The following is an 18,651-nucleotide window of genomic DNA, read 5'->3' on the forward strand; positions in this document are numbered from 1 at the left end:
TCAGCCACAATCACAACTAAACCTAGGACATGCTGAATTCTTTTCAAGGTTTACAAAAGTGAGTGTAACAGCCCTGTGTATTCTCATTACTGATCACATTTTTAATCTGTTCTTGTTGCATGTTTTATTCAGGGGCCCTTGTCACACATATCAGTGTGAACCATCTCTTTTGTAAATAAAGGACTGTTTAGATCTTGTAAACATTAACAAGGAGCTAAAATTGTTCTGATTAATGTAACATATTGGTGAAATGTTCATTCTCAGGTACGTCTTTGATTCATGATTCTTATAATATGCTATGCTATCTAAACAAACAGCTGTCCATTCTCCTCATCTCAGATCACCTTATGTTCTCAATTACCTCCTAAGAACATTAGGTATTTGCTGCTTCTACTGAACAGAAATATGAGCAGAAAGATGTATGGCCCTCAGATTCCTAATTCACCATGAAGTTAAATTCTGGGGGTTTTATTCTGCTAGTAATGTATATTCAGGTGCAGTAACTCTCACTCAAAAAATCTTTTTCTATATTTAGATCTACTAGATGATTTTTGTAAGTATTTTCCAACTAAAATATTGCATGCTAGAGCAACAAAGTATAGCAGGGAAAGGAAAGAAGACACAGATTAAAATAATACCATATTACACACTGGTTTTAGTATGTTTACCAAAATCATACCCACCAAAGTTTACTTTGAGTTAGAGAAACTGGACAGAAAGGGATTTCGGTAAAGTTTCAGGAATTTTCATCAGGAAAGTATTCAATTCTCAGGGCATTACTGAGCATATAGCAGCATGGCAGGCAGGAGAAGGGACCATGGAGGTTAATATTGCAGCAACACCGATAAAACTGCAATGTGAAGTCAGTAGCATACACTGAAGGAGCTATCCTGAGCCACATAACAAAGAAGCTGGACAGCTGAGTCTTTGGAAAATTGCTGGAAATAATACTTGTGCATTACAGGCAAGTGAACTTTTCACTGCCTTAGTTCTAACTGGTTGTGCTTCATATCATATCCTGTCTGTCTTCCATGGGTTTGCAGGTGAAAAATGTGGTTCATACTCCAACTGTCTGTGTGAACCCAATCCAGAGGGAACATTTTGGGACCATTTCCTGTGTTTTGGGTAAAATAGGAGCCCTGGTTAAATGAAGAGAGAAATGTAGCCACCATTTCTGACTCAAGAGGAGGAAACAGGTTTGTCTTCAGTTTAACAGCCCAAGATATTCCTGCGTCAAGTTTGCAGTGCTGATCAATGGGAGATTCATGCTCATCCATTAAAGTGAAGTCTGATGTAAGTAGCCACAGTCAATTCAACTCTGATAAAAAGGCTTGACTTAAATAATCTTTTATATTTGTTTGCAGATTACTGTCTCACTTTCTTCTCTTTTTTTCTTTCTCTTTTTTTCATTTTTTTCAGCTCCAGCTCTTTCCCTGACAATGCCTGAGGCCCTATTTTCTGCTGCTGCTTTTCTGCAGACTCTCAACATCACCTGGAGCCTGCTGAGAGTGCCACCAAATGAAGGAGCAGCAAGAACCCACTGGTGGGATGCTCTGTTACCACTCTCAAATATGAGAGTCTTGTTTGGGATTTCCATCAAGAAATGAAAAGAATAGGAATTGGTGCTTACAGTTGAACTCTAATCCTGCATGACTCCCTTATATGCACAGCCTCTCTTATACAGAGCACATTGCAGTGTTTTTACAGAACTCTGTTTGTTGAGATTGTCTCCTAAGTGAGTAGCAATGTGACCTTCTCCTATAGCACAAATTATATGAATGAATAATGTGTTTTAGCAATGCACTAAGAATTTGAAGCTAGCAAACCTTCTCTGAGCAGTGTACTGTAACTTCTGTTCCATAATTAAACTGGAACCCTTCTCCTGGACAGGAGAATTCAGCTTTGCCTTTCTTTGAGTAATACACCTTCAGACCAGTGTCTTGTTTTGATGTATTGCAATGATAGACTGAAGAGTTCATGTAATATATCATGACAGTCAGCATTGCTGGACTCTAAGGATTGAGAGACTGAGCCAGCTGTTCTTCTGATGTGCTCTTGTAATGCATCACCAGCTGATGGAAACTGGTAATGTATTACTTCAAAATGACAGCACCCAGAAAAGGAAGAGTCCAGAGGTGCAGACTCTGTATAATGAGGCATTCAAAGTATGAAACAGGGCTGCAAACTCCTGGAACAAGATGTTGGTAATAAATCAGCTTTCTATAGTATTCCATTAGTTATGTGGCTACACAGCTACACACTGTTCTCTGATTTCCAGTGCCTCTCTGTGGTGCTGGATTTGTGCAGACCAAAGACAACCCTAGCAGCAGTTTTACCTTCACTCTTCCTACACCTAACAGTTCACAATCCAAGGATCTAGAACAAGGGATAGGGCAAAATTATATTAGCTCAAATATTTGGGATTTCTCCTCATCTTGGGGTACTGTCAGACCCACTCAGATGCTACTCTTTCAGTGAACTAAGCTCATCCATGACAATGGCACAGACAGGAATGGCCCCTTTGCCCTTTTCTTGGGAGTATTGTATCCAAAAGGGACAGAATGGGCTGGCCCAGAGCACTGCAGTTGTGATTGCCTTTTCCTGCAGATTGACTGAAGGCAAGAAAGGCTCTTTTGGCCATCTCCTCATCCCTGCTTTGTTTATCTTTTGGCCGCCACACACACAGAGTCAGGCCAAACAGTAATTGATCCCTAATTATCAACATCAATTAAAAGACAATTATTGGAACAGATAGCAATTCTGAACATTAGCCTTCAAAACTTTATCTCACTGATGAAGCAGATTGTGTATGTGTAAAAGTATTTCCTCTGAATTTATTTTTAAACCCAGGCCAGCCATGGGAAAACATAAAAACTGGAAGATAATATTTTAAAATCCTGAGCTACCTGTCTGTGCTATCTCTTTTAAATATCTCTTGTTTGTCAAATGCAGTATTGCTTATAATTTTGCATATATAAGGATCATTGTATCTTTGGCAAACCTTTGAAGATAGGTCCTACCCTCAAATTTTGCTTTTTATTGATGGATGGTTTGTACTGCATATAAAAAAGTAATTCTATTTTGCTAACAATAAGTACCCTTTTCTGTTCGTAGTCAAATATTATAATTAATGACTACAAGACATTAAATATGGTTTTGTGGCATGTGATTCTGAGTCAAAAATATTGCCAGTCTCATATATAGAAAGGTCCATACTCCTAGAGCTTTGCCAGCTCAGATTTGATCAGAGATTATTGAAGAGGAGCCTTGTCTGACAGACTCCATACAGGATCAGGTAGAGATTGTGTGCTCATGTCTGATCCATTGCCACTACTTAAGGTGCTCTTCTATCTCTGGTACTCCAAGGAGCTGGGGTTTGCCTGCCATTCATCTCAAAGCCAATGATTAGCACTTTGCAAGGACATGTTCTGTAAAATCATGTCTGCAATTCCTGCAGTTGTGGGTACAAAATTTCAAGTGCAGAAGATCTCAGTAACCTACCAAAGATTTCTTGATTAAAAAAAAAAGAAAAACAATAATATTCTGTGCTTGCTTCTTCAGACTCCCTTGTTTCATTCCCAAGATAATATACATGATTGGTATCAACATGGGAGTATCACAGCAACATTTTGCTCAGTCTTGGCTTTTTTAAATTATTATTTTTTAAGTATTTTTGCTTTACCTCTAAATATTCTGGCTAATGTATATGGGGTAAAAGTTTGTATATTAGGAGTCATGTTTGCAAGGGACTGCTGGAGAATGTCAAGTGTATGTTCCCTCTCTGACAGCATTTTGTCACATTTAAGTAATGACTATTAATATCTCCTTGAATGAGACTTTATGGAAATCATAGTTCTGAACATGCAATCAGCTCATTTATGGCCTAACAAGTGTTTCCCTGAGCCAGCAGTTGACTGGCATTTGATCATTTTTGTAAAATGCACCTTATCTGCTACTATTAGACACTAAGATGGCACTTTCTCTTACAGTTTCTGGCACACAACAAGCATCTCTACTCTCTGTGAGGAAAAATCAGAAAACTTGTATTTAGCTCTCCTTATAAACTTGGACAATATGACAGGTTTTTAATCCAAATAATTGTTTAAGATTATTACAATGATAATTATTGTAGTGATAATAACACATTATTTCAGCTGACAATACATTAGTTCCATGGGGAGATAAACTGCAAGGCCAATGGATTTATCTTGATAACAAAATGGATTACTATTAACTATGATGGCAATTTTTCCATCCATGCACAAAGAAATCTCACATTGAGTTCATTGTCTTTTGACTGAATGCTGGTAAGAATTTTGTCTACATATATGTAACAAGGCTGGATTCTGCACTAGTGCGATATTGTTACTGTTATTCTGTATTGTCTAGACAAGCTCCAAAAGCCTATAGCTTTACTTGGCACTTCAGGCCCAGGATTTCTGTCTTTCAAAATGCCTCTTGAAAATTATGAAATGCAAGACAAATAAGGAATTAGAGCAAGCGTGAATTTATCAGGATTTTGCAAGGCAGATTTAGAGATGAGAAAAACAAACCTTAACCTAACTATATTTTCCTGTACATAGCAGCATGGAAGAGATGGCTTTACCTCCATATCTTCCACCATAAAGCCATAACTTTTGCTCTGCTGGTGATACAAGACTTGAACATTACAGTTCCAGCTCCTTATTAGGATTTTGGAGTGTAGCAACCATCTTTTGTCCCTGATTTTCTTTATTGTCATTTCTGAAAAGTATATAAGGGCACTTGATCTAGAGAATGATTTTCCCAGTGATTATGTTTCTGCAGGAAGGCAAACATACAGAACTGTATTGTCAGAAAATCTGCAGACCAAGAGTCTGTAGATTTTCTGACAATACAGTTCTATATCTTTAAAGAGATTTGGATCAGAATCTGAGTTAGGACTTAATACTTATTTACCAAATCTATTATAATTCATAGTTTAAAATCCATTCTTGTTTTGTTTAGTTCATCTGGTTCATTCTTCTCCAATACCTTTATCATTGTGCTATATTCGCTTTCTTATTTTGTCTTTACTTTAAAAAAAATTAATCCAGGTCAAATATATTATAAAATTCTTTGGAAATTTTGATAATTGTTATGGACATTTATTTGCTAAAATATACATTTTACACCGTAAGGCTGACATTAATATGCAAATCAGTGGACTATAAAATTCATTTTCATGCCTCCAGGGCAGTATTTTTATAAATACAGAAACATAATCATGCATTCTCCAGAGAACTAAAAATAATTATACAAATTTACAACAAAGCCCAAGGCAGTGTCTCCTTTTAACTGTCTGGTTTTAATATCATTTAAATCTTGTTAAAACTTAATTACCAATTCTCTTCCATAATTTAGGTGGAAGAGCTGAGGTTTAAGCTTGCTGTTTGAGAGAGAGAACTTCATCTGAGAAACAAAGACACCAAGGCACAGATTGACAAAACATAGAAAAGCTTGGTAAAAGAAAAGTCATCACAGGTAACAGTGAAGAACAGAACTTACATCTGTCTATCTACATTGTCACAGTTTAACTCAGGTCCACAATTAAGTTCTATGCAGCCACTCACTCATCCCCTTCCCTCCCCTCCTGCCTTCCATGGCAGAATGGGGAGGGGAATCAGAATGAAAGGTAAAATCTGTGGGTTGAGATAAGAATAGTTTAACCATTTAAATAGTTTAAAATATAATAATAAAAGAGAGAAAGACAGAGGAAAAACCCCCAGAAATGCAAGTGGTGCCCAATACACTGGCTCCCCACCTGCCCAGAGCCAGCCCATCTCCAGCAGTGATCAGGCCCTCACATCCCTCTCCCCATGTTTATGCACTGTCCATAACATTGTGTGCCATGGAATGTCCCTCTGATCATTCATGGAATATCTCTTTGACCTGCCCCGACCATGCTCCCCCAGCAGAGCAGAGCCACCAAAAAGTCCTTGACTTAGGGGAAGCATTACTTAGCAACCAAAACATCAGAGTGTTGTCAACAAGAATTCTACAGTAAATCCAAAACACACTGCTGTACCAGCTGTTAGTAAGAAAATTAATTCTGCCCCAGCCAAACCCAGGGCAAACATCCACATAAAATGGAACTGAGCTGATGTCTTGTGTGACAGAAATATAAATAGACCAGAGTATATATAAGCCTACATAATAATATTTACATCCACACATACATACTCATGTATAGGTGGTGATTTATTCATTAATGCTGGTATAGCTCAAGCTGTATCCACCTGGGAGGGGAGTTGCAGGACCAGTGCTTTCATCCTCTTTGTTCCATGGCTGTTTTCTGGGAGATGATGGCTGCTCAGAACAGGTGTAATAGTGAGTAACTCCAAATTCAAAGCCAGCCTGGCTACAGGCTTCAGGTGATATTTGGAGTAGGTGCATTTTATCAGGAATTTCTGCTATATGAATACCTGTGGATATATTTTTATTTTCTAAGGCTGAACTTTGGAACAAGATAATGTGCTGTCTTCCTCCATGACTGACAGAAGTGATCACAACAGCAACTCTGCCCCTGTTTCAGAGGTATGAAGTCAGGGACAGGGCCTCAGCTTTGTACCACAAATAAAGCTCCTGGTAAGCAATTTTAAAGTAACATCATATGGAAAAAATCTGTTTCTTTGGTCTGATTTACAGAAGATTCTATACCCTCAATGTGTACGCTCTTTCCCTTAATGGTAAAGCAGAGAACAGAGCATCCAGCTTCTCTGCACTGTGGTGCTGTGTCCCCTCACATCCTTCCCCCAGTTCTGCCTTTGCTGCAAAAAAAAAGACAAGGAATCTTGAAAATGGTACATTCTTGATTTCCTCCCTCAGTGATAAATATCCCATCAACACGGGGGCTGCTGCCTCAGGTCTATTCTTTGTGCCGTGTTTGCCAGCCACTGTTTAGTAACAAGTGTCACTGTCTGCTCCCCTGCTTTGAACTGGAACACATTCCTGTGGCCCTCACATCCAACTGAAAGCAGCTTTGTATTGATTTAATTCACCCTTTTTAGTATGACCATAGTCACAATGAGGGATGTGCATCCAAACTTCCAGCTATTGCACAATTGCCACTGGGCAGAAATTCAAGTGATTTGGCACAGCATCCAGTTGGGAATCAATTCCCATTGGTTCCCTCTGTCCAGTGCATGCCTTGCCTGTGATTGAAATGCCAGGCATTTGTGAGCAATCCTGCTGCCAGTATTGACAGCCATCCTCATAACACTGCTCTGTCCTTTCGGGCTGCATATTCATGGGGTGTTCATGGAAGAAAGAAATGCAAAATATTAGAGAAGCCAGTGTGTTACAGATTTCACATACCACTCACATTTTTGCATTAGCAAGTAACCTGCTCATTTACAGATATACATCAATTCATCCTATTTGTTAAGGACACTTAGTATGCCTGCATTTTTCCTAGAATGATGATACTTAGATTTTAAGATGTCAAAATTATTTTTCTATTTAACTGCATAGACTACTCAAAAATCTTTAATATAGAAAAGGTATCCTTCAGAGCTAGAAGTATAGTATATTTAGTAAGTCTTTAATAAATAAGATTTAATAAGACATTTAAATTAAGAGTTAAATAGGCTGTCATTTACACCTGTGTAAGTGAGTTTGAAATTGAGGAGTTTCCTGTGCTGGACTAGGTTGTAAATTGGTTTCACTGGGCTCTGAATCCATTTGTTTCTAACAATTTTTTGCCATGCAGCATGAGTGCAGTGGGTGTGAAAACGGAAGTGTGATATTTTCCAGGTTGTTACTAGTCAGGCAAAAGTTAGAAACAGCAACAAGAGTCTAAAGATGACCTTGCTAAATCTGTGTTCTTAATGCAGAAAATGCTGCTTAAAGTATTTTAAATATAGTAATGTATCTCTCTTTCTTGCTCTGTGGTAGAATGATCAGATTTTTTTTTTGTCTCACTTGGAAGTTCTGGATCTATACTTTTTACAACAGAGCTTTGTAATCTTGTCAGCTTTTTAGGTAAACCTGATGGACTTGGGAACTTTCCTGAACCTACTCAAATCATAACCGGTGTGATGCAGCACTGTGGAGCCTTGTATCTGTCTCTGTGGGGGAAAATCTGAGGCTGGAAAATCTCAAATATATTTGGGGAGAAGGTAATTGAAAAAAATGTTGTGAGCACATTTAAGAAATGTGATTTATTTGAACAGTCCAACTAAATAAGGTTTTATTGCTAGACATAGGTTTCCTAGTGCTATTTCAAGAAAATATCAAAGATCACAGAAATAGCAGGATTTTGTCAAATTCAAAAATTGTTCCCAAGTGAATTGCAAGCACCTTTACCATCTTATTTCTGTAAAATGTGACATATTTAAATATTGCCAAAGAATACAGCCCTTAAATGTCAGTATGTTTTTAGGAGGTATAAAGGCTCCAAGATGTATGTCAAAAAACCAGATTCCTCAGATGGGTGCCAGAGAAAATCTTTTTCCAAAGAAGCTTCAGAAATTTCAGTCTAATGTGTACTATTAATGTGATGCTGTGACAGCTCTTTAGAGAGCTGTCATTATCAGGCTTGTTTGGACTGGACTGTGTCAGGCAACCACAGGCTGAGAACTCAGTGCTCAGCCTCACTGGCTCTAATGTACCTTTAGCAGGGATTCAGAGAGGTGCCAGTGCGTACCCAACACTGTGCCCTCTTCTTGCCATAGCTTGGGGGCCTCCAATTCCAAATGATACCCACGTGTGAAAAGTGAAAAAAGCTCCTGTTTGCTTTGTTTGAGGCTTGGGAAGCACTAACTCTTATCATTCATCTGAGCAGCTGGTGACAGCAGTGCTGAAATGCTGCAGAGGTGAGCAGTGGGAGGTTTACAGCGAGTCTGTTTATGTTGTCTCATCTCCTCTGTGCTGAATTCCTCTGTAGCACATCCTGTCCATTTGTCACCAAGAAATAAGATATAGTGACCAAGAGAAAGTTGCTTCAAGTGAAGGATTAATTTTGTATCATGTAAGAAAGATGGCTATTGATACTGCATGCAGGAACACTTATCATGCTGATGAATTTCATGTACCTGATAGTGTCAGGCACCAAAGATTTGGTTTCAACACAGCCTTCCTTGCAGCTTTGGCAAGTTTGAGGCTCAGTTAAGCACCAGCACATTTTGAAGTTGAAGCCTTGCTTGGTAAAGTGGCACAGGTAGATAGAATCCTACCTACTCAGCATAAGGTTCCAATTCTCAGTCTTTCTTTAATAGCTGTGATGAGATACAGAATAGAGAGTAAGGTTTTAAAGCCTTTAGTTGCTATATACCAATGGCTGCTAGTTATGGAGAGAAAAATAATTTTTCATTAATGCTAAATAGAGCTTTAACATATAGATACTAAATTTCCTAGAAGATAAAACACTTCCTTTGTGCCCCGCATCCCTGAAAGGGAATGTGCAAACATTTTCAAAAGCTTTCATGGGAGATAAAATATCGTGGATTTCTTTTCTAATTGCCAGGAGCAGTGTAACTGCACCAACCCTAGCCATGGCTTTGGCTGAGAGCACGGCAGGACGATGCTCTGGATGCCTTCAGGTGGGTGAGGTTACATTTTCCCTGAGTGCTGATGTGACAGCTCTCAGCAGCAATACTGCAATCACAGCATAGCAGACTCTCAGTGTCAGGGCTGTGCTCCAGCCTCCAGTCTGCTCTTTTCTCCTGCTCTGCACTGCCTAGCCCATGTTATCTAAACTTTAATGATTGAAAAGTAGAAATAGGAAGAGTTCAAAACACATCAGGAAAAAGACACACTTCCCGTCATAATAGCCTGCAAAATTTCTGATTCTGTTCTGATTTAGGATATAAACATACCAGCTCTGCCTCTTTAATTTGATGGTGTTGTAAAGGACAGAGGAATTACAAAAACGTGTTAGACAGCTATGAGGTGGATACTAATACACACTTCACAGATTTCCCTGTCTTCCTTGAGGCAGTGAAAATCAAAGGCTTGTGATATTGGTCCTTACTGCTCTAGAAGTGTTTGAGACAGGGGTGTGGGGCAACATATTTAGGTATCAAAATGTCCAGATGTCACTATCTATATATTTGAGAATATAACCTCAGTCTTCAATTAAAAGGAGTGACCAGAAAATTGTTGATAGCCATACAAGGTAACAAATTAAAAAGTAAAATAATTGACAGTCATAGCTGACCATAAAACTGCTGAATGCCCCAAAAGAGTATAGGGTTTCAGCCGCCTATCTTCCCATATGCTTTAAGGCAGTGTCAGTGCAGCGTTGCACAGGTATTTTTCTGCAGAAGTCCCATGGAGGAATACAAAGCAAGCCAGAAAACCCTGTGTATGAAGATGATATCTTGACTACTGCATAGGTGGAGTTTTAGTTTATCCCAAGTTACTGTTCATAAACAGTTTAGCAATCAGTTCTATCCTAGGGATTATTCATGCCACTGCTTGAAAGACTGTTTGATCTATTGATCAATGATGAAAGTAAGAGAAATCAAGCTGTTGCTTAAAATTGGGTTAATGATTGACCCATGTACCCACCAATCTCATTAAGATAAAACACTGAAAAGTTGTGCTTCTGCAAAGTAATATATTAAAAATAATTTTGTCATTTTGATTTCTTACTGATCGATTTCTGAAAGGCAACAGTCCCTGGTGAATAACAAAAAATAATTACTGCAAGTTTTAAGTAGAGTTCATGTTAGTAAATCAGCTATTAGTCCAATTAATTACTGTTTGTGTCCAGAGATTGTTTCTCGTATGCTGGAACAACCAGAATATCTCCAGGATCACAGACATTTAAAACAGTCATTGCAAAATACATTATTGAGGTGTACAGTATTTGCATTGTTTGCATGTAGAGTGAAAATTTTCTGTTATCTTTTCTCTGTTGAGGCTGTTGTTAGCAAATTGCTAGATTACTCAGAAGACTTGTTGAGATCAGAGAACAGGCCAGTAGTTTTTTTTATTTGTAACAAAAATTGAAAATCATGAAATATGTGACTATATTTTGCTTTCTTTGTGTGTAAGATCACTTATTTAATTTTCCCCCCACTAATTTAATTTTTAGATTTTACTAGTTAAACCCCAGGATACTGTGTTTATGTAAGGGAGATAGGGAAAAAGAGTGGGAGACAATTTATTAGTAAAGAATGACTTGCATTTGCAGGTAACAATAAGCTTCAGTAAAGGGAAGGTTTGGAAAGAAGAGCAGATTCAGTGTCAAGAGAAGCATCCAAACTAATAATCAAAATACATATGAAAACCAGTTCTGAATAATTTTTTACTATTTCTGATACTGACAATTTATCAAGCTGGTATTTTTTGAACCACACTGAAATTTCCACAAGTTTAAAATTTTGTTACCTGATTACTATCTCCATGCACCATTTCCTTTTTTTTTTCCTTAGGTAGATGGATTTCTGCAAAAAATGCATTAATTTTGATAAGGAATACATTTCTGCAGTTATTGTAAAAGAAGATTGTCTCCATGACCCAGAGTTCAACTCAAAATTTGTGCAAGAAAATTTCGCTGGCTGCTGCACACAGTGCTTGAGTTAACATCATTAGAGTCCAGGAGGTAGGAGTTAAACCAGTGTAAATTTCTTCAGCTCAAAATTTTAAGGTTTTGCTTCTTTCAGCTCCTCTTCTGCTATTGCAAAGAACTCACTTCATAGTTATAACCATTAAAAATACTAGAGAAAAAATATTTTGAATGTCATAAATTACTTTTAGACTGTGAAAATGGGTTGTGTATCATGGGCATGCTTCATATGGAGGCTTCCAAAAATAGCGCAGCAGAAGAGTCTCTGCACAGAGACCCAAAAGGTCTGAATTTAATCCTGGTTTTCTAACTGATCTGCAGGGTGACCTTGGGCAATCTGTGTGCCATTCTCCTTCTGCTAAAATGAAAATAATAATACTTATTGCCCTTGCAAAGCACTTCTAGAGTAAAGCATATGAATCGATAACATCTTCTCCTTAAGTATATGAAATGGCAGAGGAAACTCTTCCCACTTGCATTAGTGTGCTTTTAACATTTAGAAATGTGAAATTATAAAGATTATTACATAGGAGGGAGAAGCCAAGAAGTGTTCCCCTAATCAATAAGTTGCCAGCTGGAATGCAAAGGAAAGCAAGTTAATGTACCATTTAGTGCAACAAAGAAGAAAATATATGCTTTCAATGTGAGTATGGCAGCTACCAGTGCAGTCATACTGTATTATCTTGCTGGCTTGTGTGCTGGTGTGGCAGTAGAACAGTATAAAACATACAAACAGTTTGAAATCCCTACGCTAGTTTTCAAGACCTCCAGTTCTCCTGGAGAGATCTGTCAGTTTAGACAGAAGGGAAAAGCCAGACTTAAGTGCTCTGACCACGTGTGTGTGCCTTGTTCTGCATGTGGGGACTTCCTTCCCCCGGAATGCTGCTTTGCTTTCCCCCAGCAGATCACCAGCACGAGGTGTCTTGGCACAGTACGTTTTACAAGAATGACAGCAAACATGATTTCTCACTTGTGTCCCTAGGCTTGTTGACCTGCAGGGCCTTTTTGTGGTCCTTGCAGATGGATTCATTGAGCTTGAGTATTCATACATTGCTTGTATAATATCTCTCTGTACTTTATATCAGCATTTTCCATCAGGCACTACACAAGTCCAGTGGCATCTACTGTGCAGCCTAGGTGAGCCCTGGCAGTAATTAAAGTATTTTAAACCATCTGCTTAATTGCTTAAAAAATACACTGATGAGCTTGCACTGTTTGAATGATCTTCAGGAACCTATTAGGCTAAAGCAATTCCTTCTTGCAATGTTTAACTAATTCACAATGTTTGTTCTGTGAATTACAGTTGTCTTTACACCATTTGTTAGTCTTACTTGTAGCAGAGCTCTGCTTGCTGCTACTGAGCCAGATTTCTCCTGTTCTTCCCTCTGCTTTCTCATCTCTGCCTGTCAAGCTCTTCATTGAAGTGCAGACTTTGGGAGCAGTGCATGAGAGAAGCTGGGCAGTGAAATCCTGCCCTCTCCCTTGCCAGTAGTGCTTGCAGCCTTGCCCCTGAGCGAGGAAGGATCCTTGTGCCAGCCATTACTGTGCACTCTGCTCTGTGCCAGACACCCACGCTGCTCCCTCAGGGCACCTCAGTGTCTTGTGCCCGGGAGAACAGGGAACCAAGCTGCCCTCCCAGCTTCCTTGCCCAGCTCCTCAGCTGAGTGTCAGCCCAGCCCCGGCTGGGTCCTGCAGCCGAGCGCGGCCGTTTCCATGGGCCTTCGCAGTGGTGGCATTAGGGAGTGCAGGCACGCTGCCAGGCGGCCCTCCCAGGGACACAGGACAGGCTGCCACGCTCAGGGGCCTCAGGAGCTGCTCAGAGGGCGGTGGGTGAACAGGGACAGTGGTCTGGCATTGTCGCCTGGGGGACCTTCCCCTTAGGGCTGCTGTGGAAGCATGGCACGGCCATGGCATCTGCACATCCCAACTCCTCCAAAATGGGGAGGCCCCAGCTGCCTGCAGCTCTGGGTTCTGCAGGCACAGGAGGCAGTGCTGGCCATTCCTGCTGCATGCCTGGCTCCATCAGCCCTCTGCCTCCCGGCCAGAAAAACCAGGAAACACAGGAGAGAAGGCTACTGAAGATATAGATAAGAGCCGATGCTAGCAGACCTGCTTCAGTTTTCATTACAAGTGAATTAAGTAATCCTTTCATAAGCATTGGAGCCAATCCATTATGAAGATTGTTTGAAAATTCCATCCCTGCCACATGGGCAAGAGTCAGTGGGTAGTTTGTCCCGAGATCAAGCCCCACCCTTTCTGTTCAGAAATTCCCCTTACTGTTAAATTAAACTGCCTGAATGTCTCCCAAAAGCCAACACGTAAGTATCAAAGAGTCTGGATTACGAATATTAGGATAGTATGAGGTAACACCATTAGATTATCTCACCATAAACTGAAATAAATGTTTATACATTTTACTTGATATATATGCAAAAAAGAAAATTTGCTGTTGGGTGTGGTATAATGTTTATGATTAAATGCTTTATTCATACTTGTATGTCAATCTATTAGTGTGCTGTTAATTCAAATGTTACTATGATGTATTCTATCGCCGTTAGCACATTTATCACAGGTAGATGTGAAACTTAGACAAAGGTGTACATTCTCATTAATGATGAGCAGCCTATTCATCTTACTAGAGTGTAATTAATGTTAGTTACAATACTTAATTTTTCACTGTTTGTCATGGTGCATATTTAGCATTTCTTCTGTCCTTTATCAATCTGCTCTCCTATCACATGAGCACATCAAAAAGATATATGTAAGTATTTGACCTGTTTTGATGCCTAATTTTTATACTTTTCCAGGAAAAAATATATAAAAGAAAAAATATATAATGGAATATTTTTAATCTTATCCTGTAGGTAGCATAGTTAGCTAAAAAACCGGACTGGAAAGTGTTATCCATTGCTTTGGGGTTTGGGTTAATTTCATTTGCAATAGCAACATAGAAATCAGATGGTGAAGCAAAGCAGGGCACACCATGAAGACACAGGTAGTACTTGCTGTATGTTGTGCTGTGCTTGTGTGGGGTTGTAGTGGTGCCCGTTGTTCTCCTGGATTTCCAATTACATGTTTTTTGTACTGTAAAGTTGTTAGTGCTAGTTAAATATGTTGTGTGAGTAATACAGCTCCAAAACCAACAGAAGCATGGAGTATGTGAAAAGTGCCCGTTATTGCGTAAATAAGTGCTACAACAGCTCGTTGTTACACTTTAGGAGCATTGCTTTGTCAATAATGTTGTTAGCAGTACAGAGCCAAACCACAGTCCCATGTGCACTGGTGCAAGAGGGGAAGAAGTTATGGCTAATGTGTCACACAGCAGGTGGGAAACAAGTCCTGCAGAGATGGGTAAAAGGGACTGAGCACTGAACGCATTCTTGGATTTGCTCCCCAGCATGCCAGTAAATCCAGCTGAGCTGGAATCCTAGGATAAGTCCATACTTTTGTATTGGTCCCAGAAAAAATACAATCACCTTGGCTGAAACCTGGGCATCAAAGCATTATTATTTCTTGATCATCCATTATTCCCATTAATCTGGATTGAAAGAGAACTGATTTTTCCATTAATTGTTGCTGAATGAAATTTCTTGGGAAAAATATTTGAGTTGGGTCAACCAAATGCATGCAGAATGGATTGAGGATGTATTTTCTCAAAATTTCAAGGAATTGTCTTTGAGAGAAAGCACAATTCATATTTGTTAGTCTCTTCATTGGTGGATATTACACTTCTAATATATTAGGAATTAGCAGGTTTTTTTTTCTGTGAAATTATTTCTTTTGTAGACCACTATTCATACCAGACATGAAACTGATCACATCTCCAATATGATGACATCCATCTTAAAATTTCATTCAAACTATCAAGAGCTTGCAGAAAAGCATAAATCTATTACAAAACCCTTAAAATAATGTATCTGTATGCCTTGGAATAATTTCATTTTGATGCACCACAATTGACATATAAGGGAATCAAACACACAAATTCAACATATTTCAGTATGAAAATTCAATTTGGACACAATTACAAGTTGGTTTAATTGTAGTTTAGTAGCAAATTAAGAATAAATACCCCAAGCTAGGTTTAGGCATTTTAAACAAAATTATAATTGAAGGTGCTCCATAGTGATTGAAGTATAATAATAACCTGTAATGTGAACAGAATTGAATAGGGTTTTTTCCCATGCTACCAAAGCAATACTTTATAACAATTACTTACATTTCTATGACTGCACCAAAATCCTCTCACTAAAAAACCCCTTCTTTTGAATTTTCTATGGCAAAAAGACCAAAAAGTTTTCCATCTAATAACAAAATTCCAAGAAAAATATACTCTGCCATTCCTCTCTCCCCACTTATCCCTGACTCATTTGAATAGAGGGAATTGCTAAAACTAAAATGTCTCTTTTTAACAGATAAAGATTAAATACAAAGAAACTATGAAGTTGCCTTTAACTTTCATAGTATTACAAAGCTAGGTATAACAACAAGCTGTAAAACACACCAGAAAGATGAGCATTTCACTCCATTTTGATTTGACCATTTTGCTTTCAAAAGGAATTTATAAAAACACCCAGGAACAATGAACATTTGAACTCAAAATGGTCCAGGTTTATTTTTACTCCAAAAGAAGAAGTCTCAATAGAGATATTGATTTTCTAGCATTCATCCAATATTGCACAGAAAATGGACCTGACCTTGCAATCCCTAGTGGAGACATGGAAGCAGTCATTACAGTCATGGTTCCCATTGATTTTAGTGGGATTACTTGCATAAGTAAGGGTTTTCAGGATGTGACCCAGTGTCCCATTAGCAGTAAGACCAGGCACACGTGGATGTCAGCCCCACTCTGTTCAGCAGGCTGCAGTTTACCTTCCTGTCCTATATTCATCCTATGGTTTTATTCCTGCCTATTCATTCTACATATTTTATTGTTTCTGTCCCAGAGAGCCTCAGCACTGTGAGTTATCTCTGGTGAAAAGTACCAGTCCTCCTGCCTGCCTTAGTGTTTTTTTTACTGTATCTTCAAATGTCATTTAGAGCCCAGAGCTGATGCTTGCACTTACAGATCTTCCTTCCTTTGGTTCTGTTGTCTATGATGATTTAAAATATACTTTGGGCTAGGCACTACCTCTCACTGTATTTTTTTAGTCTCTAGGACTAAATGAGAAGGAGACATTACTGTACTTTGCAAAGTAAACGCAGAGTAGTGGAAAATTAAAGAAACTCAGAGAGTGATTTTTTTCTTAACGCTTGGAAAGTTTCTTGTGCCCCATGGCTTCTACAGGAATGCTACTCCAGAACCCCACTGCTCAGATGGATGGAATCCTCTTAATCGTGACTTTAACTCTACCACCGACATTTTATTCAGGTTTATTCTTGTGACAAGCTTGTCTTTTACCGCAAAAGGTTCTTTTCCTTCTTTAGTATTTCCTCACTGATGTAGCTATGACTCATGTTTTTGTTTCATTAATTGTGAACAAGGGGCAGGAGAGGTGTGCAAGAAACAGGATGGCTACATGTTTGTACAGTGCCTTGCACAATTGCCAAGTCATGGTTCAGGGCTCCATAGGCTGACTCTGTTTCAGCAGTGAATAATAATGACCCTCCAGAACACACTGCATGCTTTATTCCAGATGGACACCATTAATTCCTTCCATTTTCATTGAGATGCAGAGCTTTAGAACAAGAATAGTAGCAATTGATTATTTTTGTCAGTGGTATTTTCAAAGAAATGAAGAAATGAAATGTACAGTATATTTCAGTTTGCAATGATCATTCTGTTGTTCCATTTGCAATGGAAATGAGCATATAACATATTCATGTGTACAGATAAGGAAATGACAAACATTAACATCTCTTGCTCTATTCATTTATAATATTCAGGTAAAAAAGAAGTCCTTCCATTCCATAGTTTTTAGTTTTGTTCCTGTAGCACAATGCAAAACAAAAACAAAAAAAAAGGAGAGGATTAATGGATAAAATACATTTAATTACTTTGTAAGCAAGTTTCCTGAAAATAAATATAATCTAAATCACAAATTCTTTGCAAATCTATCTATTAAAAAGATAAAATTCCACGCCAATTTTTTTTATAAGTGTATACACACTTATATTTTTGTGGCCAAGTAGCCTTTGATGTGGGACTCAGCCTGTTTAAGCAGACTGCAGTGTTTGCCTTCTCAGTGTCAGTCCATTTCTGCACAATTTAATCTGCCACTAAAGAGAAGTTTTTTGTTCTTATGGGTATAAAACAGTATGCCAAGGATAAATCAGTGCAGCTTGCCTTCCTTAAAATTTTAGGCACAACCTGAAAGTGCAGCTCTTTCTTTTTCTCATCTCAATGGGATGCTAACCTAACAATCACAATTTTAGGGCAGGGAAATTGTTTTGAGCAGAAATAAATTGTCCTGCCAGTATTGTTTCATGGGGTAACATTAAGGCACATTGGGCCTGGGGTTCACAGCTTATGATATCTGGTTTTGGAGGACTGGGGTGAAAGTAAGAACATGTAGAGAAAGAAGAAGAATTAAATGTGAGTTCTAGATAGTTCAACTGAGTTGAAGCAGTTCAGCAATAGACATCCCAGAATCCTGCCAAGAGGCTTATTCTCCAGCTACCTTCCCTGGCACATCACTATCTCCTGTCAGTGCCCCCGAGGAATTATTCTCTTTAAGTGCGGATTCCCTTTCTTTCTCTTTTGTTGAGGTATCTAAAGATATTGGGCTTTCACTTACAGCTTGTATTTGCTGAACAAAACAGGAAAAAATATCTGTAGTTTTCTCTGCAGCTGCCAGGAAAGAGAAGTCCATTATTTGTAGCTCTAGGGGAGCAGCAGAGGAGGGGTCTTTTTGTCTGCTTTCCAAAGCCTGGAGTGGAGGCTGTTGAGGTCTGGGAAGGGCAGGTTGGGGCAGCCACGGCTGCAACTGCACCAGGGTTCCCCAGGAAGGCTCAGGCTGGGCAGGGATCTGTGTGTGACATTCGTACCTCACCTGCTGTGAGCCAGAGCTCTCAGCTTTGGATCTCAGCGAAGACAAAACGAGATGCCCTCAGGAGTACGGAGCTGAGGCTGGCCTGTCCGCAGCCCTCCCTCCCCTGGCAGCACCTCAGGGCAGCTG

At 39.0% G+C, this 18,651-nt stretch overlaps 2 long non-coding RNA genes across 2 annotated transcripts in view; both read left to right on the forward strand.

Moving 5' to 3' along the window:
• Positions 1 to 3,516, forward strand: part of LOC113458888 (uncharacterized) — a 29,183-nt gene extending 25,667 nt beyond the window's left edge. Inside the window, exons 4-5 of the long non-coding RNA XR_003379611.2 lie at positions 1,044 to 1,293; positions 1,420 to 3,516. This is a non-coding gene — a long non-coding RNA (uncharacterized LOC113458888). The remainder of the gene's footprint in view (positions 1 to 1,043; positions 1,294 to 1,419) is intronic.
• Positions 3,517 to 5,277: 1,761 nt separating this feature from the next.
• Positions 5,278 to 8,133, forward strand: LOC141730525 (uncharacterized). Its single transcript, XR_012582046.1, has 3 exons — positions 5,278 to 5,502; positions 6,470 to 6,606; positions 7,994 to 8,133. It is a non-coding gene; the product is annotated as an uncharacterized LOC141730525 (long non-coding RNA).
• Positions 8,134 to 18,651: the final 10,518 nt, after the last annotated feature.

The sequence above is a fragment of the Zonotrichia albicollis genome, chromosome 10 (assembly GCF_047830755.1).
Source record: "Zonotrichia albicollis isolate bZonAlb1 chromosome 10, bZonAlb1.hap1, whole genome shotgun sequence".
In the NCBI taxonomy this organism is placed as follows: domain Eukaryota; kingdom Metazoa; phylum Chordata; class Aves; order Passeriformes; family Passerellidae; genus Zonotrichia; species Zonotrichia albicollis.